Source organism: Phacochoerus africanus, chromosome 6, assembly GCF_016906955.1.
Source record: "Phacochoerus africanus isolate WHEZ1 chromosome 6, ROS_Pafr_v1, whole genome shotgun sequence".
Lineage (NCBI taxonomy): Eukaryota > Metazoa > Chordata > Mammalia > Artiodactyla > Suidae > Phacochoerus > Phacochoerus africanus.
Window position 1 is genome coordinate 69,051,887 of NC_062549.1, and position 20,273 is coordinate 69,072,159.

General features: G+C 39.2%; 1 protein-coding gene and 1 pseudogene across 2 annotated transcripts in view; one reads left to right on the forward strand and one right to left on the reverse strand.

Moving 5' to 3' along the window:
- PDE7A (phosphodiesterase 7A) overlaps window positions 1–20,273 on the forward strand; it is a 117,693-nt gene that overhangs the window by 31,161 nt on the left and 66,259 nt on the right. The window lies entirely within an intron of this gene.
- Window positions 5,277–5,972, reverse strand: LOC125129282 (claudin-10-like; annotated as a pseudogene).

A 20,273-nucleotide genomic window follows, 5' to 3' on the forward strand; every position in this document is an offset into this window, starting at 1 on the left:
AAACAGTAAGGAAGTAAAAAAAAAGAGTTTTTTTTTTTTTTTTTAATACAAAGCTTTTTAAAGCAGTGAGGAAATTAGCTTGTTACCAGGGAAACTAGCATCATACATTACTGGTTATAAGGCTGTCTTTTGTATCAAAGGGGAACAAAATACAATTGTTACAAGACTTAAGATATGTATGTAATAAAGGCTGACATAATACCATTTTTCACTTGATAGCTATTTCATCGACTTCATCTCATCCTGTGAAGAGAAATAGGTAGATATTAGCCCCATTTAACAAATTATGTTTAGGTTAGAGAGATTGCTGCTTGCCAGAGGTCGGGGGGCTAATCAAGTTGACCTTTAGACCTGGAAACCAAATCATCTTACTCATGGCCAGGGTTCCTTTACTTCATTATCTTTAAGAAGAGCGTTAATGCAATTTCATGGATTGTATCACATGCCTATTTCAAAATAGAGATTTTGTCTCAGGTTTTATTTTCAAAATGGTTATGTGAATTCAGCACTCTTCTTATAATGCATGTTATAATTCACTTTATACCTGCAACATCTTCTTGAGGTAGTGTCAGAGAACAGGGTTATAACTTTGTACTGTAGATAGTAGCACAGAATCATCTAATTTAAAAACTGGAACTACCTCCCTACCTGCAATGGATTGCATAGGCTCCACCCAGACAAATGAAAAAATAATGTCTTTATGTGTTCATGAACAAAAGTACTACATTTCTTCATTTTAAAAGCATGAAAATTGGTAAATTGGTAAATACTAATTTATAGCTTTATTATATCTAGGAATAAGAAGGTTGACTTGATGAACAGAAAGTGTGAGATAGGGTTGTATTTAGTCGTGTGCTGGAAATAATGACTGGATCTCAGGGAAAAAAATAACTGATTTGTGGTGGTTGCGTTTCTGTAGTGTACTTACTTTACTCTTAGCACGGTTGACATGAAGCTGTCAATGTAATGTCCCTGAACAAGTTGTTGGGGAAAGAGCAGAATTAGCTGTCTTGAACCTGTATGAGCAGACTTCAGCACACCACTGATTGTACAGCCAGAATGTTTTTAGTGGCAGGTAGCAAAAAAAAAAAAAAAAGAATTCCGGTTTCTACAAACAAAAGACTTAACCATGAAGACTCAAGGTTGAGTGGCTCCAGATTGGGTCAGTTCAGAAGCTCAGTATCAGCATTACTGACCCAGGTTCTTTCTGTCTTTCTGTTTTCCTGTCTTCACTATGTTGAAGTTGTGCTGATGCCATGGCTGCAGGAGTGGCTTTAATAGTTCCGTGAATCCAGACATGACAATTTCCAGAAGAAGAAATGGGCTGTCTCTTCCCTTTTATATCATTTAAAGTGCAAAGAAACCCTATCCCATGAGGCTCCCCGCTGCAGACTTGGTGTCACACTTGACTGTCTCACATGGCCGTTTCTGACTCTGGCAAGAGAGGTGGATCTGTTATGACTAGTTTGGACCAGTCAGGGCCCCCTCTTCAGATCTGAGGCTGCCCACACCCCCCTGAAGCACATGGCTTCCCACACACCTGAAGAAAATTTTGCTTTAGGAAAGAGAGAAAGAGGGGTGGCTGTTGATTATATAAATAACAGTGTCATCTACACAGGGTTGTGGATGGCACTTCCAATTTTATTATCAGCTTCAGTAATTTTTCTGTTTTGATTGGTAAAAATTTTTCATTCACCTAGAAAAATTGTAAATATTTTTTTTGTCTTTTGTCTTTTTGTTGTTGTTATTGTTGCTATTTCTTGGGCCGCTCCCCCGCGGCATATGGAGGTTCCCAGGCTAGGGGTTGAATCGAAGCTGTAGCCACCGGCCTACGCCAGAGCCACAGCAATGTGGGATCCGAGCCGCGTCTGCAACCTACACCACAGCTCACGGCAACACCGGATCGTTAACCCACTGAGCAAGGGCAGGGACCGAACCCGCAACCTCATGGTTCCTAGTCGGATTCGTTAACCACTGTGCCACGACGGGAACTCTGAAAAATTGTAAATATTAATACTTTTCGTCTCAGTTCATTGTGTGAGACCAGTATCACATTGATGCCAAAACTTCACAAAGACATCACAAGGAGACTAAAGACCAATGTGTCTTATGAATATGGACACAGAAATCGTAAACAAAATACTAACAAAATGAATGTTAGAACATATAAAGAGAATGATATACCCTGACCAAGTGGGATTATCTCAGGAATGTAGGGTGCCTTAATATCCAAAAATCAATTAGTGTAATGTCAATAGAATAATAAACAAAAACCACATGAGTTCATCAATACATGAAAAAAAGGCATTTAGCAAAATTTAACATCCTTTAATTACAGAAAGACCAAGAAAGTTAGGAATAGAAGTGAACTTCCTCAACCTGATAAAGGGTATTTATGAAAATCCACAACTAACATCTTACTTGATGGCAAAACTTTCCCCATCTGGAACGAGACAAGGATGTCCACTTGTGCTACTTCTTTTCAACCTTGTGCTGCAGGTTCTGGCCAGGTCAGTTAGGCAAGAAAAAGAAAAGGCATCTAGATCCAAAAGGAAGAAGAAAAACTCTATTCACAGATGACATGATTGTCTATTTAGAAAATACTAAGGGGGGAGTTCCCGTCGTGGTGCAGTGGTTAATGAATCCGACTAGGAACCATGAGGTTGCGAGTTCGGTCCCTGCCCTTGCTCAGTGGGTTAATGATCCGGCGTTGCTGAGAGCTGTGGTGTAGGTTGCAGACGCGGCTCGGATCCCACGTTGCTGTGGCTCTGGCGTAGGCCGGTGGCTACAGCTGCGATTGGACCCCTAGCCTGGGAACCTCCATATGCCGCGGGAGCGGACCAAGAAATAGCAACAACAACAACAACAACAACAAAAAGACAAAAGACAAAAAAAAAAGAAAAAGAAAATACTAAGGGATCTTTGAAGGCATTATTAGAACAATAAATTAGTTCATCAAGGTTGCAAGATGCAAGATCAATATAGAGAAATCAGTTATTTCTGTAAACTTGAAGTGAGCTGCTAAAGATGAAATTAAAACAATTCCATTTCCAATAGCATAAAAAAGAATAAAATACTTTTTATTTTGATGTTGTTGTATGATTTCTTTGTATGTTTTCGATATTAGCCTCTTATCAGGCATGTCATTTGCAAATATCTTCTACCGTTCAGTAGGTTGCCTTTTTGTTTTGTTGATGGTCACCTTTCCTGTGCAAAAGCTTTGCTTAGTATGGTCTCATTTGTTTATTTTTGCTTTTGTTGCCTTTGCTGAGGACACAGATCCAAAAAAATATTGCTGAGACCAGTGTCAAATCACATACTTGTCTATGTTTTCTTGTAGAAATTTTATGGTTTCAGGTCTTACATTTAAGTCTTTAATCTGTTTCGAGTTTGTTTCTGTATATGGTGTAAGAAAATGGTCCAGTTTTATACTTTTCATGTGTAGTTGTCCAGTTTCCCCAATACCATTTATTGAAGATGCTGTCTTTTCCCCATTGTATCTTCTTGCCTTCTCTATTGTAAATTAATTGACTGCATGTGCATGGTTTTATTTTTGGTCTCTCTCTTCTATTCATTTGTGTGTGTTTTTGTGTCAATACCATACTGTTTTGATTACTGTAACCTTGTAGTATGGTTTGAAGTCAGGGATCATGGTACTTCCATCTTTTTTCTTATCTCTCAAGACTGCTTTGGCTATTTGGGGTCTTTTGTGGTTCCATAATCATTTTAGGATTATTTGTTCTAGTTCTGAGAAAAATGTCATTAGTATTTTTATAGGGATTACATTCAATTTGTATATTGTTTTGAATAGTATGGACATTTTAACAATATTAATTCTACTAATCCCTGAGCATGATGTATCTTTCCATTTATTTGTGTTGTCTTCACTTAGTTTCATCAGTGTCTTTATAGTTTCTAAAGCACAGGTCTTTCACCCCCTTGGATAAATTTATTCCTAGGTACTTTTTAAAATACAGTCTTGTTAAAAAAAATGAGAAGAGGGCGCAGATAGGCTTTTTTCCAAAGAAGATATACAGATGGCCAACAAGCACACGAAAATATGTGCCACAGCACTCATCATCTGGGAAATGCAAATCAAAACCACAGTGAAATAATCACTTCACACCTGTCAGAATGGCTTTCATCAGAAAGAGAAGAAATAACAAGTGTTGGTGAGGATGTGGAGAAAAGGAAATCTTTATGCACTGTTGGTGGAAGTGTAAGTTGGTGCAGCCACTGTGGAACTATAGGGGTTCCTCAAAAAGTTAAAAATAGAGCTACCATAGGATCCAGCAATTCTGCCTGTAGGTATTTGTCCAAAGAAACAACAAAAAATTTTTTTGAAAAGATATTTGCACAGAAATATTCATGCAGCATTATTTACAATAGCCAAGATATAGAAGCCACCTAAGTGTCCATCAACAGATGAATGAAGATGTGTTTTTATACATATGTTTATTTACACACAGAGAAATATTACTCAGCCCTTAAAAAGGACTGAAATCTTGCCATTTGTGACAGCATGGATGGACCTAGAGGGTATTATGCTAAGTGAAATAAGTTGGAGAAAGATAGACATGGTATGTTTTCACTTATGTGTGGGAATCTAAAAAATGAAACAAGAAAATGTAAAACAGAGACGGAGAACAAATGAGTCAGAGGAATGGGGAGTAAGAGATACAAATAATAAGTCATAGGGATGGTAATATACAGCATGGGAAATATAGTAGTATTTTAATAACTTTGATGTGTAATGTATAAAAATCAAATTACTGTGTTGTGCACTTGAAACTAAGATAATATTTTTTTTCCTGTAAATAGTCTGTGTATGTTTTTATAGAAAGTGATTAGTATGTAACTATGTAAGAACACTTACATCCATACAATCAACAAATTCTTCAAATTTGCATTTGAAAAATAGTTTTGAGTGTTAATTATAGGAAGGCCTTGAGGGGATCATTCTGTGAACAGTTCACGTTTATAACAAGCTTAAGGCAGCTTGAAGCAGACCCCTTTTTAGACGTAAGCATTTTTATCACACTGTTTTGAAGGTTTTGTGGTTTTGTTTTTTGGTTTTTTTGCCATTTCTTGGGCTGCTCTTGAGGCATATGGAAGTTCCCAGACTAGGGATCTAATCGGAGCCATAGCCGCCGGCCTATGTCAGAGCCACAGCAACGCAGGATCTGAGCTGCATCTGCAACCTACACCACAGCTCACGGCAACACTGGATCCTTAACCCACTGAGCAAGGCCAGGGATCGAACCCTCAACCTCATGGTTCCTAGTCGGATTCGTTTACCACTGAGCCACTACGGGAACTCCGGTTTGTGGTTTTAAGATCTCCTTCTCCGTGATACTTTGTCCGAGAAGACATGACAGATGTGGCCCCATCGTACTGGGTTTTTGTTGTTGTCAGATATTGAAAAGCAAAATACACCACCACCAATTATTCAGAGTGAGGCTCCTGGCCGTCCAATAAACAGAGCAGCTCCTAATTCATACTTCTGCTCCATGTGGAGAGGATCAAAGAATTCCGTTGTGATATCGTTTGCATACAGGGAATACCTGGACATCAAGCAAAGCCCTGACAGTATGAATACAATCGCAGCCAAACAAGCAGTTTTAGCTTTGGCTTTATCTGAGCCTCCAACCTTGGTACATTTCATTCCAAACAGGGCACATATGGAAACAAAAAAAGCCCAGGCTGACAGTGGCAATCATATGTCCTTTACATGCCTGGATATAACTGTCCAGTGCCAGCATGGAGGAGAAGTCCTTATAGTTGGAGACACCCATGGTGTTGGTAACGCACATCTTCCACAGGTTGGCCACGTAGGTAGTGGTGGTGATAACCATGCCGTCGATGGTAGACACCTTCCAGTAGTCGGTGGACAGTGTGGAGGACACCAGCACCCTGCCCGAGATGGAGACCATGAAGGCAGTGATCTCCGATGCCGTGCTCTCCATGCCGCCTGCTGCAGCCTTACTCCTAAAATAATATTATAGGCCAACCATACTTCAATTTTTAAAAAGAATTAAATACTTAGGACTAAATTTAACATAAGAAGAGCAGAATTTTTCTTTGAAAACCACAAAACATGGGAAGAAATTGAAGGACCAAGTAAATAGAAAAATGGCCTATGTTCATGGATCAAAAGAAATAATAATGATAAGGTGGCAGCAGTCCTCAAATTGATGTCTAATTTCAGCACAATCCCAGAATCTCAACTTATTTTTCTGTAGACATTGACTAGCTGATTTGAAAATTTGTATGGAATTGCAAAGGACCCAGAGTAGCAAAGAAAAATCTATTAAAACGAGAGAACAAAATAGGAGCATTCATACTTCCTAATTTCAAAACTTACTACAAAGCCACAGTAATCAAGACAGTATGGAACTGGTACTTAGGCTTTTAGTGCTTATTTTATGTACTTACTTAATAGACATATGGATCAGTGGAATGAATTGAGAGTCCAGAAGTAAACCCATGTGCTGTGATCAAGAGCCAAGACTGTTCAGTGAGGAGAAAGTACCTTTTCAATTAATTATGGAAGAACAGCTGGATAGCCACATGCAAAAGGACAAAGTTGATCCTTCTAAGTTAAAATGGATTGAATACCTAATTTTAGGAACTGAAACTATAAAACTCTTAGAAGAAAACACAGGCTAAATCTTTATGACATTGGGTTTGGCTAAATCTTTATGACAAGGATTTGAAAAGGATTATTTGATATGATATCAAAAGCATGACCAACAAAAGAAACAGATGCATTGGATTTCCTCAAAGTTAGAAATTTTTATACTTTAAAGTATACTGTCAAGAAACTGAAAAGACAGCCCACATAATAGGAGAAAATAATTGCAAATCATGTATCAATAAGGGAGTCATATCTAGAATATGCAAGGAACTCATACAACTCAATAATGCAGAAGAACCCAATTAAAAAATGGTTCAAGGCTCAGAATAGTCATTTTTCCAGAAAAGATATAGGATGGCTAGTAAACACAAGAAAAGATGCTCCAACATCTTTTCCATTAGGGAAATGCAAATCAAAACCACAATGAGAGATGACTAGAATTAAAAAAAAAAAAAAATCTAGTTCTCTGGTGTCCTAGTGGTTAAGGATCTGGCATTGTTACTACTGTGGCTTGGGTCCTTGCTCTGACTTGGGTTCAGTCCCTGGCCTGGGAAGTTTTGTATGCCATGGGTGTGACAAAAAAATAATTAAATAAAATTTTTTTAAATCAAGACAATCAGAAGTCTTAGCAAGGACATGGAGAGATCAGAACTCTTGTACACTGCTGATAGGAATGTGAAATGGTGAAGCCACTTTGGAGAACAGTTTAGCAGTTCCTCAAAACACTCCACATGACCCAGCAATTCCACTTCTAAGTGTATACCTAAGAAAAAGGAAAACTGGGAGTTCTTGTTATAGTTCAGTGAGTTAAGAACCCAGTATGGTGTCCGTGAGGATGTGGGTTCTATCCCTGGCCTCAATCAGTGGATTAAGGATTCAGTGTTACCACAAGCCATGGCGTAGGTCGCAGATGTGGCTTGGATCGGTGATGCTATAGCTGTGGCATAGGTCAGCAGTTGCAGCTGCGATTCAGTTCCTAGCCTGGGAACTTCCATATGCTGCGCAAGCAGACATTTAAAAAAAAAAAGAAAGAAAAGGAAAAAAAAAAGGAAAACATAGGGCCACACAAATATTTATGCATAAATGTTTATAACAGTATTATTAAATTGCCAAAAGGTAGAAACAGCCTAAATAGTCATCAGCCGATAAATAGGTACACAGGAAGTATCTTAATGGGATATTATTCACTAATAAAAAGGAATGAATTTCTGATACATGCTGTAACTTGAATGAACCTTGAAAACATGCTAAGTAAACAAGCCAGACGCAAATAAAAAGGAATGAATTTCTGATACATGCTGTAACTTGAATGAACCTTGAAAACATGCTAAGTAAAACAAGCCAGATGCAAGAGATCACACTGGGTATGACTCCATATATATAAAATATCCAGAAAATGTATTTCCACAAGGATAGAAGAAGGTAGATGGTTTAGGTGGGGGGAGAGAAAATGAGAACTAACTGCTTATAGGTATGGGATTTCCTTTGGGGTGATGAAAATATTATTAAATTAACAGTGGTGGGGTTCTCTTCGTGGCTCAGTGGTTATCGAATCCGACTAGGAACCATGAGATTGTGGGTTCAATCCCTGACCTCGCTCAGTGGGTTAAGGATCCAGTGTTGCTGTGAGCTGTGGTGTAGGTCACAGATGCGGCTCGGATCCTGCGTTGCTGTGGCTCTGGCATAGGCAGGTAGCTGCAGCTCCAATTCGACCCCTAGCATGGGAACCTCCATATGCTGCGGGTGCAGCCCTAGAAAAGACAAACAAAACAAAACCCCACAGTGGTGATGGCTGCACATAGCTGTGACTAAAGTAAAAACCATTGTATTGTATATTAAAATGGGGAAATTATATAATTTGCGAACTGTATCTCAAGAAAGCTGTTAAAAATTCTCATTTAAAGTTTCCCTTGCAGGTTCAGAATATGTTAAATGATCCAGAAGTTTGAAGGAAAAAAATTGGAAATGTTTGTTTAGTGTAGAAGCAATAGTTTCTAAAATTCTGTCCATCTTGTCATAAAGTCAAAGTTGTACTAAGCATTAAAATTGTAATATACAACAATATGCAATATAATATACAACCCCAATGTGTTCTTACATGTTCATAAACCTGCTTTCTTTTAATTACAATACATGTTGAACAGATGGGTCTGAGCTTTGGTTTGCGTTTGTTCATGGAGCATAGTTGTTTTGGTAGAGCCTAGTTGTGTGAGGAACCAGGCAAAGGTGCAGCTGAAAAAAGAGAAAGTTCAGAGCCAAGACTTTGCCAATCAATAACACATGTAGAAAGCAGTCAGCTATGTATACAGAGATGCCAGGGGATGGTAAAAATATGATTCTCTAGGCAGCATATAATAATATTTCGGTAAGAGTCCCCCAAAGAGTTAAAAATTTTAAATGTTTGAATATGTGCATTTTTTGAGAAATGACTCATACCATAAAATTCATCCTTTTAAAATGTACATTGTGGTTTTTTAGTATATTCACACAGCTGTGCAGTATTGCATTGCCTTCACTGCTATCTAATTTCAGAATACTTTTCATCACCTAAAAAAGAAATTCTACCCATCAGCAATCATTTTTCATTCCCCTAGCCCCTGCAACTAGTAATCTACTTTGTCTCTGTATATTTACATATGGAATATGTGCATTGTTTTTCCTACAAATTTGGAATAGTTGCAAGTATCCAGTGGCATTCCTGCTGTGGTGCCATGGGTTAAGAATCTGACTGTAAAGGCTCGGGTAGCTCTGAAGGTGCATGTTGAATCTGGTGTTGCCACAACTGTGGCTCAGGTTGCAGCTGCAGCTCCGATTCAACCCCCTGATGGGGGATCTACCATATGCTGGGAGTGTGGTCTTAAAAAAAAAAAAAAGTATCCAAAAATTAAATTATAATCTTTTTGAAAAAAGAACATTTATGTCTAATAACAGCACTTCAAATGACTGTAAGGTACTCTGCATTTCATTTTAATAACCTATCAGTCCATTATGGTAATTTCTTTCAAATTATTTCCTAGAAGTGATATTACCTAAAATATTAGGTGTAGTTTAAGCCTTTTGATAAACATTGCCAAATTACCCTTCAAAAAGCTTATATCAATTTACACTCAAACAGTAACGTAAGAAAGACTTGTGTAAGTTGTAAAGAGTAATAATACAATAAGTAACTACATTTATTTATTTATTTTTGGTCTTTTTATCTTTTAGGGCCACACCCACAGCATATGGAGGTTCCCAGGCTAGGGGTCCGATTGGAACTGTAGCTGCTGGCCTACACCACAGCCACAGCAATGCCAGATTGGAGCCTAATCTGTGGCCTACACCACCGCTGATGGCAATGCCAGATCCTTAACCTGCTGAGCGAGGCCAAGCATCAAACTGGTGTCCTTATGGATGTTAGGTTCGCTAACTACTGAGCCATGATGGGAACTCCCAGTAATTAAATTCATACATAGAGAGAAGGTGATAACTGCCTTTCAATAAAATATTTACTTGTCTAATTGAAAATTATTTTCTGCCTGACACTTTAGAAATTTTTCAGTGAACAGAAGTCATAATTTTTAAATCCCTTGTTCTTGAAACATTACCCCAAATTAGCAAAGCATCTATATAGTACCAGTTTGTATTCAAGATTCAGAAGAAGCAGCTCTTTAAATGTATCTTATTCATCAGTTGTAGATTGCCTGTACTTTATGTAATTGGCTCTTAATTGTTCATATAATAAGTCATTCAGCTGTAATCAAATTACCTATTTTAGTTTTTTTAGCTTCCTCAGTAAACCATGAAATAAGCCATTTGGATAGCCAAAATGACTGATTTTCATTTTTCTCTTTATATAGCTTACATGTTGCAGGTGTTAAAACTGACATGACTTTCCCAAATGGAAGGGAGATTATTCCAGATGGAAGAAATAAGTTGGGTGCAGGTGTGGCAGTGGCAGTGTCCAGGCTCTGTTTAGGAAATTGCAAGCAAATTATTTGGTTGGAATTAGGGTATGTATAGGTTGAAAATGGGATAGTAAGGTTAAATTTGTGCCATAAAAGACAGATATTAACTGGTTTTCTCTATCTTCTTGGTAATAAAAAATATCCTGCTGTAGGGTAGAAAAGGATGTATGATAAGGTGCTCTGTATGCAACTTGCAGAGAGGGTTAAATATTTTGTGCCTTTTGCAGTGTCCCTCTCCTACCTTGACCATACACGGTTTTCTTATCATATCAGTTTTTCTCATCTCAGCTTTTCTCCTTCAGTTTTAGCAGTTTTTTAAGTGATATGTTGATGCACTGAATGTGGCCTGTCTTTTTCGGGGGTATGCGTTTGGGGTGGGAAGGGCGGGGAGAGGCAGGCATACCCATACACCTGCCCTTACCATCCTCTGACGAGTAGTTCCTAATTGATAATGGCAGAGTCCCAGGATAAGCTGAGATTTTGGCAAGGGATTTGTGAATCCACAGGTATTTGAAATAGTAAACTTTAAAAATAATTATGTATATATATGTGTGTGTGCGTATATATTTTCTAGTTATAAGGAGATGCTGGGATTAAAATTCATTTAAATGTAACTGCTGAACTCACAATGTCACATTATTTTGTATTTTCTCAATCAATGGATATATTTTGTGTTTTTTTTATGAGATAGTTGCAAGAGGAGATGGGGGTGCGGGGTTGGGGGAAGCTCACAGAGAAATGGAGGCCTGGTATAAGGCACAGGGCAGATGGGAGAACACCAGGGTGGTCAGAAGGCGGAAGATGGACTGAGGGAAGAGTTGGGCTGTGGCCTGTTTTGTTTGGGGTTTTTTGTTTTTTGTTTTTTTGTTTTTTGCTTTTTAGGGCTGCATCTGTGGCATATGGAAGTTCCCAGGCTAAGGGTCACATTGGAGCTGCAGCTCTGGCCTGTGCCACAGCCACAGCCGGATCTGAGCCGCATCTGTGACCTACACCAGAGCTCATGGCAATGACAGATGCTTAACCCACTGAGCAAGGCCAGGGATCAAACCTGCGTCCTCATGGATACTAGTTGGATTCATTGCTGCTGAGCCACAACAGGACCTTTATCGTAGCCTTTATTGGGGTTTCCCAGAGAAAAGCAAGACAGGGCAGAGTGGAGTTTGGGACTGGTTAATATGAATGATTTCGGCAGCTTTGGGCTGTAGGGGTGGTCCTAGTTGCCTGGTACCTGACCCTGGGATGGTTAGGCGTTTTGAGGTGCCGAGGTGTGATAGAGGTCTGGCTCTGGGTTGGTTATCTTGTTTAATCAAAGCCACGTTTCTGGCTGGGCCTTTGTTGCCCTTGAGAGTTGGCTAACCCAGGGAGGGGCACGTTTCCTCAGTCAGAAGGGTTTTTAAAGCTGTCAAAACATATAAAAATACACAGTGCAGATATCAGAAGAATAACCCATATCTGGGTTGACACTTAGGAATATTAAACAACCCCCATAGCCTGCCGTGTCTGATTTCCTGGAGGAGTAATGTTGTTTAGTTTCTGAACAACTTGGACGAATTTCTGACTGATTGTTAAATGCCTACCCATTATTGATGCCACGGACTGAAAATGGACTGTTATCATTGGGTAGTAACTGACAAAAATTCGAAAAGGGGAGCATTTTAGTCAAACTTTTACTATGAGTTAAAAAAAACTCATAGTGGCGCAGTGGAAATGAATCCGACTAGGAACCAAGAGGTTTGGGGTTCGATCCCTGGCCTTGCTCAGTGGGTTAAGGATTCGGCCTTGCCCTGAGCTGTGGTGTAGGTTGCAGACATGGCTCGGATCCTGCACTGCTGTGGCTGAGGTGTAGGCCTGTGGCTACAGCTCCAGTTCAACCGTAGCCTGAGGGCCTCCATATGCCTCAGGTGTGGCCCTAAAAAGCAAAACAAACAAACAGAAAAATAGTAATGAGGTTTTTTTGTTTGTTTTTTTAATTCCATGACTGTCTCATATTGTAGCTTAGAATAGGAGCTAGGTTGACTAATGTCTGCTCTATAGAGAGGGGAAAACCATTTTACAGAGTTTGAATTGTGTTTTTGATGTGACTGCATATGTAATTAAAGCACTGGCTAGGGGTAATTAAATGATTTTTAAAGGCTTATAAATTTTAGTTAATGACTTTTTGCCTAGATTTTGTAGGAGAATTGGGTAGGAGCACCTTGGTGACATTCCGGGATTATCTTTATGCATCTGTCTGTTTATATCCAAGTACTTTCCCTTTGTCCAGCTGGAGGAAAAGGAGGCTTATAGAATGTGACTTGTACCAAGAGCCCATGGTTAGGAAGGCTGGACCTCACTCAGATTTGAACCCATGATCACATGATCCAAAGTTGCCTCCCAGTCCAGTTTTAAGAAGATATTTGTTGGCATGAATTTCAAACTTAAGAGAATTCCAGTCTTTGAGAAAAACTGGATGAAAATATTTTTCCTATTTTTTTATTGTACTAAAATACACCTAACATAAACTTTATTTTAACCATTTTTAGATGTACAATTCCGTGTGCCAAGTGCATCCACAGTGTTGTGTAACCATCACCACTTTCCCTTTGCCCAGCTTTTCTCATCTGGCTGCACAGAAACAGTGTGCCTGTTAGATAGTAATTGTTAATCCTTCTTTCCCAGGCCCTGGGAAACTCTGTTCTACTTTCCATCTCTATGAAGAAAAGTTCTTTTTCATAAGAGAGTTTAGTTGATGTTAGATGATATATATAAATTAAGTTTTAAATTTATTTGTGGTGTGATAGTTATAAAAGCATTTCTTTTGAACAAGAAGTACCACGAACTTCAATGTAAAAAGTTATTTTTGCCCTTTTAATTCTTTGCCTATTCTATTTTAAACAAAACATTATAATTACATATGCTCAGTGAAGAAGGCTTCGTGTTCTCTTCATTTTATTAAATGTAAACAAATGGTATTAATTTAAGAGAAAGTAGTTCTTTTTTCTGAACCAAATCAAATTGCTTTTTTATGCATTGTTCTAGTTCGAGCTCCTTAAGGTAGGGTTAATTAGTCTTAATTGCCTTTGTAATTAAGTTCATCAAACTGGTAGCAAATCTGAAAGATAACAATCTTTTTGCTAGCCTGCATAAATTTGTATCATATTCTCCTAGTTGATGGTTGTCAAATTGCACATAATTTGATTCAAGCTATTTTTTTAATTAATATAGAGTGTAATTATTATTGCTCATTGTATTCCATGAGCAATAGTTACTGGGAGATTCTCTGCACTTTGGCCAGACCCTGGGCCTTGGGCTTTTGGGGTTGATATACCCAGGAGGTTGTGAAAAACCCAGAGGTCAGGTACCCCCTTACTTTGACCTTGAAGTGAGAGCCAGCTGAAGTACTCTGCTTACCTTCATGCTTTCCTGCCTTTACTTAGTTTTTGCCTTAGTATTCCTTATTTTACTACCAGCTCATGGATTCATTTCATTAGATATTTTTTATATTTTCCAGCATTTTCAGTTGTTTTCAGTGGTAGAGTCCACTCTCTAAACTAGTCTGCTGTTGGAAATGGAAGTGATCTCAGTGACTTTTTTTTAAACTGATTCATTACTACCACTGAGTAAGTAATAATAATAATAAATAGACACTGTAAACCAGCTATAATGGAAAAAGATAAAAATCATTAAATTAAAAAAATAATAATAGAAATAGGAACACAGGTTTTGTCTTAGCTACAATTTATTCTTGACTTCTTCCAAATTGGTGTCTGTTACAGAACTGGACAGAAGAAATTTTACTGTTATCTGCCATATCTTGCTTTCATTTTATAAAGGAACTAAGGGAGCCCAGATTGGAGGAAGAGGCTGAACTGAAAGTTCCTTCTCTAGCCTAGGTCTGGAAGAAGCTATAAGCCTTATGAGGAGATTCAGTATGAGATTTGTTGAGTGTTTTATTGAGATTTCTTGTAACTCGCTTTTTGTGTTATATTTAAAGCTGTGTCTAACTGGCTTTAACATTACCGAGGTATAAGAGGGAACGTTATCTGTATTTATAGAAAAAATAGAATGAGGGTGTGCTGTTTAGTTTGAATAGTTACCATTTGTGAGGTTTTGGTCTTTTGCCCTCCCAGTCCCTTCCTAGTTTTGTTTTTGTTTTTGTTGTGATCTCTCTTTCTCTTTCATCCGTTCGTTCTTTCTTTCCTTCCTTCCTTCTTTATCTTTTTGGGGCCTCATTTGCCGCACATGGAGGTTCCCAGGCTAGGGGTTGAATCAAAAGCTCAGCTGATGGCCTACACCACAGCCACAGCAACACAGGATCCGAGCCATGTCTGCAACCTACACCACAGCTCACAGCAACACTGGATCCTTAACCCATTGAACAAAGCCAGGGAGCAAACTTGAACACTCTTGGATGCTAGTCTGATTTGTTTCTGCTGAGCCACAACAGTAACTCCCCCTTCCTGTTTGTGAGCCTAAAGATTTGGGTTTTAGCCATCTTCTCTTCTCTCCTTGAGTAATCTTAACGCAGCACATGACCTTGAGAAATTGGGAGGGGATTACTCCAAATGCCTTCTCTAGCCCACCATGAGCCACCACTGAAATCCCTTCTTTAGCCCACCATGAGCCACCACTGAATGGCCATTTCCACTGAGCCCTCTTTTGAAACAGAGCAAATCAGACTCTTGAATCCTGTCACCTTTCTCTCTGTTCCCATGATGGCTCCCCTGATCTAGGCCACCATCCCATTCTGGATTAAGGCAGCAACGTCCTTACCGATCTCCTGAAGTCTTCCTCTGTAGTCATCCATTTCACACACTAGCACCCAAGTGTTTTTCCCAGAATATAATTTATGATCACTCTCCTAAATAAAAGCTTTCAGTGGTTTCCTTTTGTCCTCTGTGCACAGTCCAGACCTCTCAGTACTGTTGACAGCCTTGATTAATTCTCTAGTCTCTGCGCTTACCACTCCCAACTTCACATTACACTGTCACCTGCATTAAACTTCCTTGGTGAGGGGATAGATTTTGCTCCTCTTTTTGCTATTTGTTGTAAGGCTGGTTTAATGTTGCTGAATTCTCTCAGCTTTTGCTTATCTGAGAAAGTTTTGATTTCTCCTTCAAATCTGAACGAGAGCCTTGCTGGGTAGAGTATTCTTGGTTGGAGGTTTTTTCCTTTCATCACGTTGAGTATATCATGCCACTCCTTCTGGCCTGCAGAGTTTCTGTTGAAAAATCTGCCGATAGCCTTATCGGGGTTCCCTTGTATGTTATTTGTTTTTTTTCCCTAGCTGCTTTCAAGATTTTCTCTTTGTCTTTACTTTTGGTCAGTTTGATTAGTATGTGTCTCAGGGTGTTCCTCCTTGGGTTTATTTTGTATGGTACTTGTTGTGCTTCCTGGATTTGAGTGAGTAATTCCTTCCCCATGTTAGGGAAGTTTTCGGCTATTATCTCTTGGAATATTTTTTCTGTCTCCCTCTCTCTCTCTTCTCCTTCTGGCACCCCTATAATACGGATGTTGGTGCGTTTCACATTGTCCCAGAGTTCTCTGAGACTCTTCATTTGTTTTCAATCTTTTTTCTCTTTTCTGTTCTGCATCCGTAATTTCCACTAATCTGTCCTCCACCTTGCTTATTCGTTCTTCTGCCTCCTGTATTCTGCTGTTAGCCGCTTCTAGTGAATTTTTTATTTCCGTTATTGTATTTTGCATCTCTTCTTGTTTAAGTTTTATATCTTGTATCTCTTTGGTCAGTGTTTCCTGTAAGTTATCCATCTTTGCCTCCAGTTTATTCCCAATGTCTTGCATCTTCTTCAGCATCAAAAGTCTAAAGTCTTTCTCCTGGAGGCTGAGAATCTCCTCCTGGCTTAGTTGTTTTTCTGGGGTTTTTTCTTTCTCCCTCATCTGAGTTATAGTTCTCTGTCTTTTCATTTTGATAGGTTTTTGGTGTGGTGACCTTCTTACAGGTAATAGAGTTGTAGCCTCTCTTACTTCTGGTGTCTGCCCCCCTGTGGCTGAAGTCAGTATGGGGGCTTGGTGTAGGCTTCCTGATGGGAGGGGCTGATGCCTGCCCCCTGGTAGGAGGAGCCGATTCTAATCCCTCTGGTGGGTGGGGCTTAGTCTCTGAATGGGATTAGAGGCAGCTGTGTGCCTGAGGGGTCTTTAGGTAGCCTGTTTACTGAGGGGTGGGACTGTGATCCCACCTGGGTTGTTGTTTGGCCCTGGGGCTTCTCAGCGGCTGGCTGACGGGTGGGGCCAGATTTTCCCAAAATGGCCACCTCCAGAGAAAGGCACTGCTGCTGAATATTCCCGAGAGCTTTGCTTTCAATGTCCTTCCCTCAGAAGAAGCCACATTCACCCCTGTTTTCCCAGGATGTCCTCCAAGAACTGTGGTCAGATTTGACCCAGATTCCCTTGGAGACTTTGCTTTGCCCTGGGACTCAGTGCACGTGAAAGTCTGTGTGCGCCTTTTAAGAATGGGGTCTCTGTTTCCCCCAGTCCCATGGAGCTCTTGCACACAAGCCCCTCTGGCCTTCAATGCCAGACGCTCTGGGGCTCTTTCTCCCTGTGCCAGATCCCCACACGTGAGAGTTTGATGTGTGGCTCAGAACTCTCACTCCTGTAGGTGAGTCTCTGTGAACCAGTTAGTTTCCAATCTGTGGAGCTTCCCACCCAGGAGGTGTGGGGTTGTTTATATCACGAAATCACCCCTCCTACCTCTTGATGTGGCCTCCTCTTTTTCTTCTGGAGTAGGGTATCTTTTTTAAGGTTTCTGGTCCATTTTGGTGAAGTGTGCTCAGTCTTTAGTTGTGAATTTTGTTGTTTTTAGGAGAGAAGTTGAGCTCCAGTCCTTCTGTTCTGCCATCTTAATCCCTCCAAAAGTGCTCCTCTTTTTGAAATTAAACTTTACTGAGGTATAATTTAAACCGTTTGATGAGTTTCAACAAATGTGTAGAGCCATGCAGCTAACATCCTAACAGGATGCTGTGCCTTTCAGTCACCCCCAGAAGTCCCCCAGACAGCCACTCTTGATTCACTTGTTCTCGAACTTCGTATACATGGAATTGTACAAAATATAGTCTTTCTTCCTGATTTTTTTTTTTTCCAGTTGGCACAGTGTTTTGGGGGTTTAATCCATGTCGTTGCAGGTATCAGTAGTTTGTTTCATTTTATTACTGAGCAGTTTTCCATCGTATGGTGGTACCACAGTTTATTTAGACATTTATTAGTTGTTGGATGCTGGCTGTTACTGGCTTTGACTCATATTATTGCATTTTGCAGATATGGTGTTTTTCATAAATTGAAGGTTTGTGGCAACCCTGTGTTGACAGATGATAGTTATCATTTTGGGGGCAATAAAGTATTTTTACATTGAGATATGTACTTTTTTTGGACATAATGCTATTGCATACTTAATAGACCACAGTATAGTGTAAACATAACTTTTATATGCACTGGGAAACCAAAAAAATTGTGACCCACTTTATTGTGACATTTGCTTTATTGCAGTGGTTTAGAACTGAACACAATATCTCTGAGATATGCCTGTATTATGAGTAAGGCTATGAACATTCATGTTCAGGTCATTTTGGGGCACATGTGTTTCATTTACAGAGAGCTCTCATTGCTCCATGTCCCAACACTAGATATTGTCAGTCTTTCGTTTTAGACATTCTTCAGTGTATAGTGGTATCTTGTGGTTTTAATTTTCACTCCCCTGATAATTAATAACGTTGAGCATCTTTTGATGTGTGTTTTAGCTATGTATCAATCTTCTATTGCGACTTGTCTGTTCAAGTCTTTAGCCTATATTTTATTAAAAACTTTATTGGAATATAGTTTCTATACATGTTGTGTTCGTTTTAGGTGTACAGCAAAGTGAATCAGTTATACATTCACATATATCCATTTTTCAGATTCTTTTCCCATGTGGGTTATTATAGAATATTGAGTAAAGTTCTCTGTGCTATTTAGTAGGTCCTTGTTATTTACCTATTTTATATATAGTAGTGTTTATATGTTAATCCAAAAGTCCTAATTTATCCCTCTTCCCTCTAGCCTCTTTTAAATTGAATTATTTGTCGTTAGGTTATGAGTTTTTAATATAAGTATAATATATTCTGGATCAAGTCCTTTGTCAGATTTTTGTATTGCAAATATTTGAGTCTGTGGTTTGCTCTTTCATATCTTAACGCTGTCCTTGAAAGGAAGTTTTAACTATAATTAAGTATAATTAACATTTTTTCCTTTATGATTAGTGTTTTTGTATCTAGAAGTCTACTTAATCCAAAATCATGAATATATTTTCATACTTTTTCCTAGAAATTTTATTATTTTCGCCTTTGCGTTTAGATATAATGATCTATATTAATTTTTTGTATAGCATGAGATTATATTTTGCGTTTTTTTTCTTTTTCTTAATTTTTTTTTTACAGTTGCACCTGCAGCATATAGAAGCTTCCAGGCCAGGAGTTGAATCAGAGCTGCAGCTGCCGGCCATTGCCACAGCCACAGCAACGCCGGATCCAAGCCTTACCTGTGACCTACATTGTAGTTTATGGCAATGCTGGATCCTTAATCCACTGAGCAAGGCCAGGTATTGAACCCGCATACCCACCAATACTGTGTCGGGTTCTTAATCTGCTGAGCCTCAATGGGAACTCTGAGATTTTTCTTTCTTCATAAATTGATATAGTTTTTCCAGTGCCATTTGTTGATTACACTTTACCTTGAATTACTTTGGCACCTTTGTCAAATATGGATTGACCGTAAGTGTGGGCCTGTTCCTGGATTCTGTTCAGTTCTGATGCTCTACATCTGTCCTAACATAAGACCACACTGTCTGGTTTACTGTGGCTTTAAAGTAAGTCCTGAAAGCAGGAGTTCCCGTCATGGTGCAGTGGTTAACGAATCCTACTAGGAACCATGAGGTTGTGGGTTCGGTCCCTGCCCTTGCTCAGTGGGTTAACGATCCGGCGTTGCCATGAGCTGTGGTGTAGGTTGCAGACACGGCTCGGATCCCGCGTTGCTGTGGCTCTGGCGTAGGCCAGTGGCTACAGCTCCGATTCGACCCCTAGCCTGGGAACCTCCATATGCCGTGGGAGCGGCCCAAAGAAATAGCAAAAAGACAAAAAAATAAAAAAATAAATAAAGTAAGTAAGTCCTGAAAGCAGGTAGTGCACATCCTCCAATCTTTTTTTCTTTTTTCCAAAAAATTTTTGGCTATTCTATAGATGTATTTCTATGTACATTTTAGAATTTGCTTGTCAATTTCTTTTTGTAAAGCACTCTGTAATTTTAATTGGGATTGTATTGGACTTAACTTGAGGAAAATTGAAAACAGTATTGAGTTTATAAATGTGTGTATTCATTTCCTGTGGCTTCCAAAACAGAATATTACAAACTGGGTGGTTTAAAGTAACAGAAATTTAGTCTCACGGTTCTAAAAACTCGAAATCAGAAATCGCAGTGTTGGCAGGGTCATGCTCTCTGGAGGCCCTCGGGAAGGAATCTTCCTTTGTCTCTGGTTGCCAGCATTCCTTGGCTTGTAGGTGCATTAGATGCTTTACTCCAGCTTCTCCTTCCATCTTCACATGACTACCTCCTTTGCGTGGTGGTGTGTGTCCATATTCCTCTCTTCTTATAAGAACATGAGTTATGCTGGATTTAGAGCCCACTCTAACCCAGTATTCTGTCTTAATTTGGTTACATCTACA